The following is a 7747-nucleotide window of genomic DNA, read 5'->3' on the forward strand; positions in this document are numbered from 1 at the left end:
GACTGACTTGACCAAGCCTGGATTTTAGGGAAGATAAATGAAGAGGCCAGAAATCAGTGAAAGAGAGCCAGTCCCTGCAACAGGTTAGGTGAGGGATGATGGGGCTTGACCCTGGGGACAGTGGGGACTGGCAGTGGGGACCACCAAGCTGCTCTCTCTGAGTTTGTAAACTCAAATGTAAGCTAAATGGGGCTGGGACTCTTAGCACAGTGGAGCCTAAAGTCTCCTTGTCTCTTTTTCCTGCTCATTCTGTCCCTAACTCCTTCAAAGGGTACCTAAGAAAGTGGACCAGGCATAATGAGGGCTGTGGTTGCTAGAGTAGGAAAATGCTATCCCCAAAAGATGGAGAAGAGGGAAAAGGGAAAGGGGCAAGAGTCAAGCTTGGCCATCAGCCTGGTCCCCATATAAGTTGACAGATGTCCAGAAAGAGGTGCTGGAGCCAAATGGAGGTATATTATTTTACCAGGAGGCTTGGCCAAGAGGAGTGTCAGAGCTGGTCAGGGTGACCTAGCAATCCTGCCATATGTGAGCAGATGAGAAGGCCAAGACCAGCCTCCGTGCGGGGCACTGAGGAGCCCTCACCACATTGCTTAGGTCTACACACACCTTCTTAGGTCCATCCTTCTCTTCTGACTGGCTCTCCTCCTGGGCCATATCTCAGGTGGGCCAGCTGGGCCTAAGGGCATGATTTAGGGTCAAGAGTAGAACTGAAGGGCAAACCAGGTCTGAGTCTGTCCTCTGGGGCAACACAGGTCCCAGGGTACATTGGTCATCCTGACCCACTTGAGCTGCTAAAGCTCTGTCTGCCTTACCACAGCTCTGCAAGGTAGAATTGGGTCCACAAAGCAAGGAATCTGGTAGAGAAAGCTTATAACCTAGGGTCCATGTATTCACCAGGCTCACCAGGGGCTCCTCAGCATTAGGAGAGAAACTTGCTAGATTGTATTTGTGGGTTCACACAAGCATTTTTGTGTAGGGGTGGTGGTTCTGTAGCTTAGAACAGTTTCCCAAAGGGGTCTGTGACCCTGTAAAAGCTTTAAATTTGCCATTGTACGGGAGTGGAGCTAAGGAGCAGAGGGGATCATTTTAGTGGATCTGAGCAGGTTGGAAGATAGAAGGGTCATAGCCTGTAGTGACATTTCTTCACAGGCCTCTCTACCAGGCCTTTCCAGCTTGCCCCCTTGGGCTCCCTGTGAAGGACACCCATAACTTGGCCTCCTTTGCTCTCAGCCTCTAAGGTCAAGCAGCAGGGGCCCAGCCTTATGAGCTAGAGGAACCAAAAAAAGACTGTCAGGGATAAAGGGGTCAGGGAGGTCAGAAGCCTCACTCCCCACTTCTCATCACTGTCAAAGCAGACCCTTCCCCATGCCCTTTCTCCCTTCCAGCACAGGATAGACTCTGCAGCCCAAAGCGTCAGGACCTGCTGGGCTGGAGGTCTTGGCTCCAAGTCTCCTACCAACAGCAGTACCCTGGGAACAGAAGAATCCTGGACTTGTGGTTCAGAGCACATGCATCTTGCATCCGCAGCAGAATCTCTTTTCCCTCTTTCTCTGTTGAAACCATTCTTTGCCCCAGTTTTTTGTTTCTTATTTTTTCCTCTGCTAACTGATGCTAGCTCTGGGAAGCAAAATTTTGCCCCAAAAAAGGCCAAGTTACTCCGAAAGGCATCAGCTGGGCGCCTGAGAGGGAGGCACAGAAGACTGGGGAGGGAATGCAAAGAGTTAAGGGGAGGCTGCTTTCAGCAGAAGAGAAAACCCAGCTCCCCGTAGAAAGCTGCCGAGCTCTCTCCATTGTTTCACCTGGCTATAGGGTTTCTCTCTGAGACAAGGAATGGGCTCTAAAACTCTAGTAACTGGATCACTGGGAAGGGAGGTTTTTAAAAAACACCAGCTGACAGCTGAATAATAGGAATTACCAGGCAGGCCGCCCTGGGGTTACTGAGGTTTGTAACTCAACCCCTAGGGAGGGGTTAGATTGGAAACTGATTTATGTGTAAGGTGGGGGTCTTGGTGGAGAAGCCCATACTGCTTGACTCTCTTGCCTCTTAACTCCCTCTGGGAGGGATCGTGTGTGCAAGAAAGGCCAGGAACCTGGAAGGCGTGGTGTCCTTCCTTGGTGGACTTGCTCTAACAGAGTGAATTTATCTCTCTGTGCATTATTCCATCTGTGTGCAAAGCAATAGTCTCTTCTGAGTTGCAGAGAGGTGTTTGTGTGTGTGTGTGTGTATGCGTGTGTATGTGTGCACGTGGCACAGAGGAGGGGCAAGGGGTTGGGGAGGGAGGAGAACCTACCAGAGCTGACAGAGTGGCTTCTTCTAATTGAGTAAGCAAGAGGAGAGACTTGATTCCCTAGTCACTGAACTCTCTCCTTACCAATCACTGGAGAGTGGGGTTCAAATCAAAAAAGCGTTGCTAAAGAGAAAATATTTAGGAATTCCAAGACCTGGATGTAAAGGGAAATGCAGAGACTGAGGCTACCATGGGAAAGCCAAACGGAACCTAAAAGATTAGGTGAAGTTTGGGATCACATGCGTTATGACAGTCAGTACACAGTTCTGTTTTGGGGAATACTCAAAAAATATTTGCTGAATGAGTGAATGAATGTGCCTCTCCACATTTAGAAAATAGAAATAGTCCTGTGTTTGAAGAGTGGGGAAAAAAGCTGCAGTGGAAGATCTTCCATGAATGCCCTATCTATATTGTCTTGGCTTACATGTTTCTTCTCACCAGCAGAGCCGCCCCCTAAGAGGCACAGCTGATGCCATCAGCATCTTGATACCCTCAGACTACCCTCTTCCAGGTCTGGCACATGACAGAATTTACTAAGCTTATGGAGACAAATTTACAGAAAAACTATAAGCATGACCCTCAGGAAGTGTTCTCGCCTCTTGCCCAGTCCAGCACTCAGCCTGCTCAGCCCATGGAAAAGAAGTTGGCTTTATCCTGCCAAGGAATGAAGAAATCCAATCAAAATACTCTGGCTTTTACTCTACTCCTCCCACCATGCATCCTCTTTCCTGGGCAAAGTTACATCAGTACATTAGTCTCCTTGGGACTGGCACGAACATCTCAGAAATTTCCAGCTGAGGCCAGAGTACAATCAGTTGCTATCAAGGAAACCTGCCACCAGAAGCGCTGGGGACCTGTGCTTTCCAAGCTCAGAGCCTCTCAGTTTTTGAATCTGGTGTTCAAGAGGCGCTGGGCCAAGAAATGAGTTGGATCAGCTGTTTCCCAGCCAAACGCTCAACCCCCCGCTGTCCTGGAGTGGGAGAGGGCCACTATCTGAAAACGAGCCTGGTGTTCACTTACCCACGTGTGAGTTCACCAGACATTTGCTGAGCACTTGCCACGTGCTAGGCTCCACGCCAAGAGCTGGAGGTGCAGATAAATCCCTGCGGGGATCACTGAATATATCCGCACCCTTTCATCCCAAACATGAACTCTCATCTGCACACCTACACACAAGCTCAAACAGAAACTGGGGGTAGGAGGAGGGTATGGCAGGAAGAACTGCAATAGCACGAGGTAAGGGAAACCGGCCTTTCCAGGAAGGCTGAGCATCCCCAGAAGTGGTCTTGCCTTTCCTTGCACAGAGCATCTGGGAAATGCCTGATGCCCCGCTATCATCAGGCCAAGTAGAAAGAATTCAGTTCCCAGCTCTGCCATCAACAAGTGACCTTCCAGCACTCACATTTACATCTTTGCTCCTACAGATTCAGAGGTGGCATAATTTAGGTAAACAGGCAGGCTGGGTAGGGGTTAGGACTTTGGGGCAGCACCAGCCTCTTATCCCAATCCTGCCTGAGGTCCCTGGGCTATAATCAAAACAATTCTCACCTGTTGAGCACCTACTGAATGCCAGGCACAGTTCATTTAATCCTAAACAATCCTAAACAAGAGGGATCTATCAACATCAGTGCCATTTTACATTCAAGGAAGCTAAGGTCACTTCTCCAAAGACAGGCAACAGAACCCTGATTTAAGGTCACATCTGTCTGGCATGAAAGCCAGTGCTTACATCCCCTACATCTACTGCCCAAAAGACACGCCCAGCCCCTCCCGACAGGCAGGATTCATCCCTCTTCCCCCTCAATAACACACTGTCCCCAGTGCCCCCAAAACTGGAAGGCCAAGCCAGAGGCAGCCTAGCGAGGTAAATTCCAGCCTCTCTCAGTTGCAGACACTCCCACCACCGCCGCCACCTGCGGCAGAAGCGATTGCATCACCCGCAGGAAGCGGTCCAGCAGCCCAGCCTCAGCTCTGGGGCACATTTTCAGTTCCTGCTTCTATCCTTGCTTACATTGAGCACACTACCTTATCTTTACTACCTTATCTTTTACCCCTGCGCTGCCCCTGTGGGTTCAGGCTGATGTGCATGTCTGGACAAGGGACTGTGGTTTGTTATTCGAATGGGTTTGTAGGGACCTACTGGGGCCATTCACCCTTTTCTGAATGCTGCTGGATGGGGGAGAGTAAGTCAGGCTGAAGGGGCTTTCCCAGCCAAGAAACAATCAGAGATCCTGTAAGCTCAAAGAAAAAGTCCTCTTGGATGCAGGAGACTAGTCCCAGGAGCCACCATTACCATTACTTTCTGTCTGGTCCGCGTGGGCTTCTCAGGTGGGCCAGAGAGGAAGGGGCTGTAGAGCCTGCCAACACAGCTAGGATGTCTCAGGCCCATTAAACAGGCAGACACATGGCTCTGGGCTTTGCTGCGCTCTCCAAATGGTTATGGAATTTTCTGGAACTAAGGATAGCTCTTTGCCCCCAGAGTTCCTCTTCTGCCCATCCTGGAGTTCTTTCCCTCTCTGCCAACTTCCTTTTCTCTCTCTGCCATGCAGATTCTGTCTCCTTCCTCTCGCTTCCTACCCTGCTTTCCTTTTGCATTTGTCACCTCTCTTGGCCCCACCTTGGGCCACAGCCACAGCAGTCAGCCTTCATGAGCTCATAAAATGCTCAGCATTTTAGTGCAGTCATCCTGTGTGGAGGTTGTGTACTGCTTTTTTTAAATGTATTTTTACTTTATGTTGTTTTACTTTTAATCGTATATTATTTAATTATGTTCATAACCAGTCATTAAAGACAAAAAAGCAGAAAATACAGCAATGTTGAAATAAAAATTAATGAAAATCAATCTGTTGTTTCACTTTAAGATACTCTTTACCATATGTATAAGCTGCATTCTTCCAAAGTCCTCATGTAGACCAATGAGTTGTCTCCAGTTCTAAGATGCTGGTCTGTCTCAGAGAAGGAATGGAAAAGGCTGCTTCTTTTAATGTTATCATCCCCATTTGAAAATGATTGGCCTCCGTCTGGGTGACATTGTAAACAGCTCTACAAGTGGGGTTATTACTGTCTCTTTACCCAGAGAGGTAGCTATGCTAAACCAGTGACCACTATATGGATCTCTCCCAGCTTTCAGATGTTCTCTGCACACAGACCTGACTTACTCCTTGGCAGGTGTCAGGACACAGAAATCAGTGATTTGAGTAAATAGCAGGTTGTTATTTTAAGACCAGCCCAGCCTTAAATTACTAACACTGGCTAACTTTGTTCAAAGAAATGTCAAACTGCGACATTAGGTAACGATAGGGCCATTTCAGTCTCTTTCCTAAGGATTCAGGGTCATTGAACCTGTTCTAGATGTGATGACCTCTAAGGGATAAAGGGGGAAGCCAAAGACCCTCAACTCTTTCCCCAGATCAGACCAGATTATGGAGCCTGTTCCAGGTTTGACAAACTTCTAAGCATTATTATCTGAGACTATGTAAACTTGTGATGAAGAAACTTAAGTATTGGGGTCAATCCTGGTTTTCACAACTGGAGAAAAATATCAAAAATTCCCAGATGCTTCAGAGTAGAATTATTTTTTCCATCCTGATTGCTCTCACAATGAGGATATATAATATACAAAACTGACCTCTATATAAAGCCCCAGGCATAAATTCTTACTGACTTTAGAAACTACTTCGCAGCCTAATTCAGCTCCAAGACAGGATCACGGGGTATGACCTTTACTGGGCCTTTGGACTAGGTAAGCTCCCAGAAGAGGAGAATAAAACAATGTTGGGTTTAGAATATAGTTCCTCTAAAAGGATCCCTGGAGCTTACCAGTTTCCTTGTCTGCAGGAAGGAAGTTTTTGCTTGAATGTTTGTTGTTCAAATATTCCCTGTAGGCAGAGGCTTCTATATTCCATTTCTTTGTACTTGAAATAAAGTTTGTGTCATTATCTTTGAAATATCATTTTAAAAAATTAGTCTTATGTTTTGGAGCTCTTGTTTTATTTGATCTCTTTTGATACTTTGTTAATGAAAAGAGGTCTCTTCCTATTTCTACACATCCCCAACAGGTTTAATGGAAATCATTATTCTCTGCAAAGAAATTATCTGCTTTACATTGAATATTTATTGAACACAGGCTGTGTGCCTCTAACTATATGAGTGTTAAAGAGGCTATGAGGAATAAGACACATTTCCTGCCTGCCTTCTCATTGCCTGTGCTAAATAGTCTTTATTGAGATATAATTGAGTTATAATCACCTACCTCAAAATTCATCCACGTAAAGCAGCAGTTCCCAACCTTTTTGGCACCAGGGACTGGTTTCACGGAAGAAAATTTTTCCACGAACAAGGCGGTGGGGCAGATGGTTTCGAGATGATTCAAACACATTACATTTTCTGTGCACTTTATTTCTATTATTATTACATCAGCTCCACCTCAGATCATCAGGCGTTAGATCCCAGAAGTTGGGGATCCCTGATTTAAAGTATACAATCTAATGTTTTTTTTAAATACTCACAATTTTAGAACATTTTCATTACCCTCAAAATAAACCCTGTACCCTGATACCCTCTATCAGTCACTCCCCAGCCCAAGTAACCAAGTAACCACTGATCTACTTTCTGTCCCTATAAATTGGCCTATTCCTGACATTTTTACAATGGAATCATATACTGTGTTGTCTTTTGTAACTGGCCTATTTCACTTACAGTCGTCTCAAGATTTATCCATGCTGTAGCATGTATCAGTACTTCATTATTTTTGATGGCTGAATACTATTCCATTGCATGAACTTATCACATTTTGTTTATCTGTTCATTAGTTGATGTACATTTGAGTTGTATCCACCATTTGATATTATTAACATTCATGTAGAAGTTTTTGTTTAAATACCTGTTTTCCATCCTTTTGAGTGTATACCTGAAGTGTGCAATTGCTGAGTCAAGTGGTAAATTTATGTTTAATCTTTTGAAGAATCACTGGGGGTTTAATTTGCATTTAAGTAATAACTAAAGCTGACCGCCGAAGAATTGATGCTTTTGAACTGTGGTGTTGGACAAGACTCTTGAGAGTCCTTTGGACTACATGGAGATCCAACCAGTCCATCCTAAAGGAGATCAGTCCTGGGTGTTCATTGGAAGGACTGATGCTAAAGCTGAAACTCCAGTACTTTGGCCGCCTCATGTGAAGAGTTGACTCATTGGAAAAGACCCTGATGCTGGGAGGGATTGGGGGCAGGAGGAGAAGGGGACGACAGAGGATGAGATGGCTGGATGGCATCACCAACTCGATGGACATGAGTTTGAGTGAACTCTGGGAGTTGGTGATGGACAGGGAAGCCTGGCGTGCTGTGATACATGGGGTCGCAAAGAGCCGAACACGACTGAGCAACTGAACTGAACTGAACTGAACTGAATGCTTCATTGGAAGGTCTGATGCTGAAGCTGAAACTCCAATATTTTGATCACCT

Source organism: Bos indicus x Bos taurus, chromosome 10 (assembly GCF_003369695.1).
Source record: "Bos indicus x Bos taurus breed Angus x Brahman F1 hybrid chromosome 10, Bos_hybrid_MaternalHap_v2.0, whole genome shotgun sequence".
Taxonomy (NCBI): Eukaryota; Metazoa; Chordata; class Mammalia; order Artiodactyla; family Bovidae; genus Bos; species Bos indicus x Bos taurus.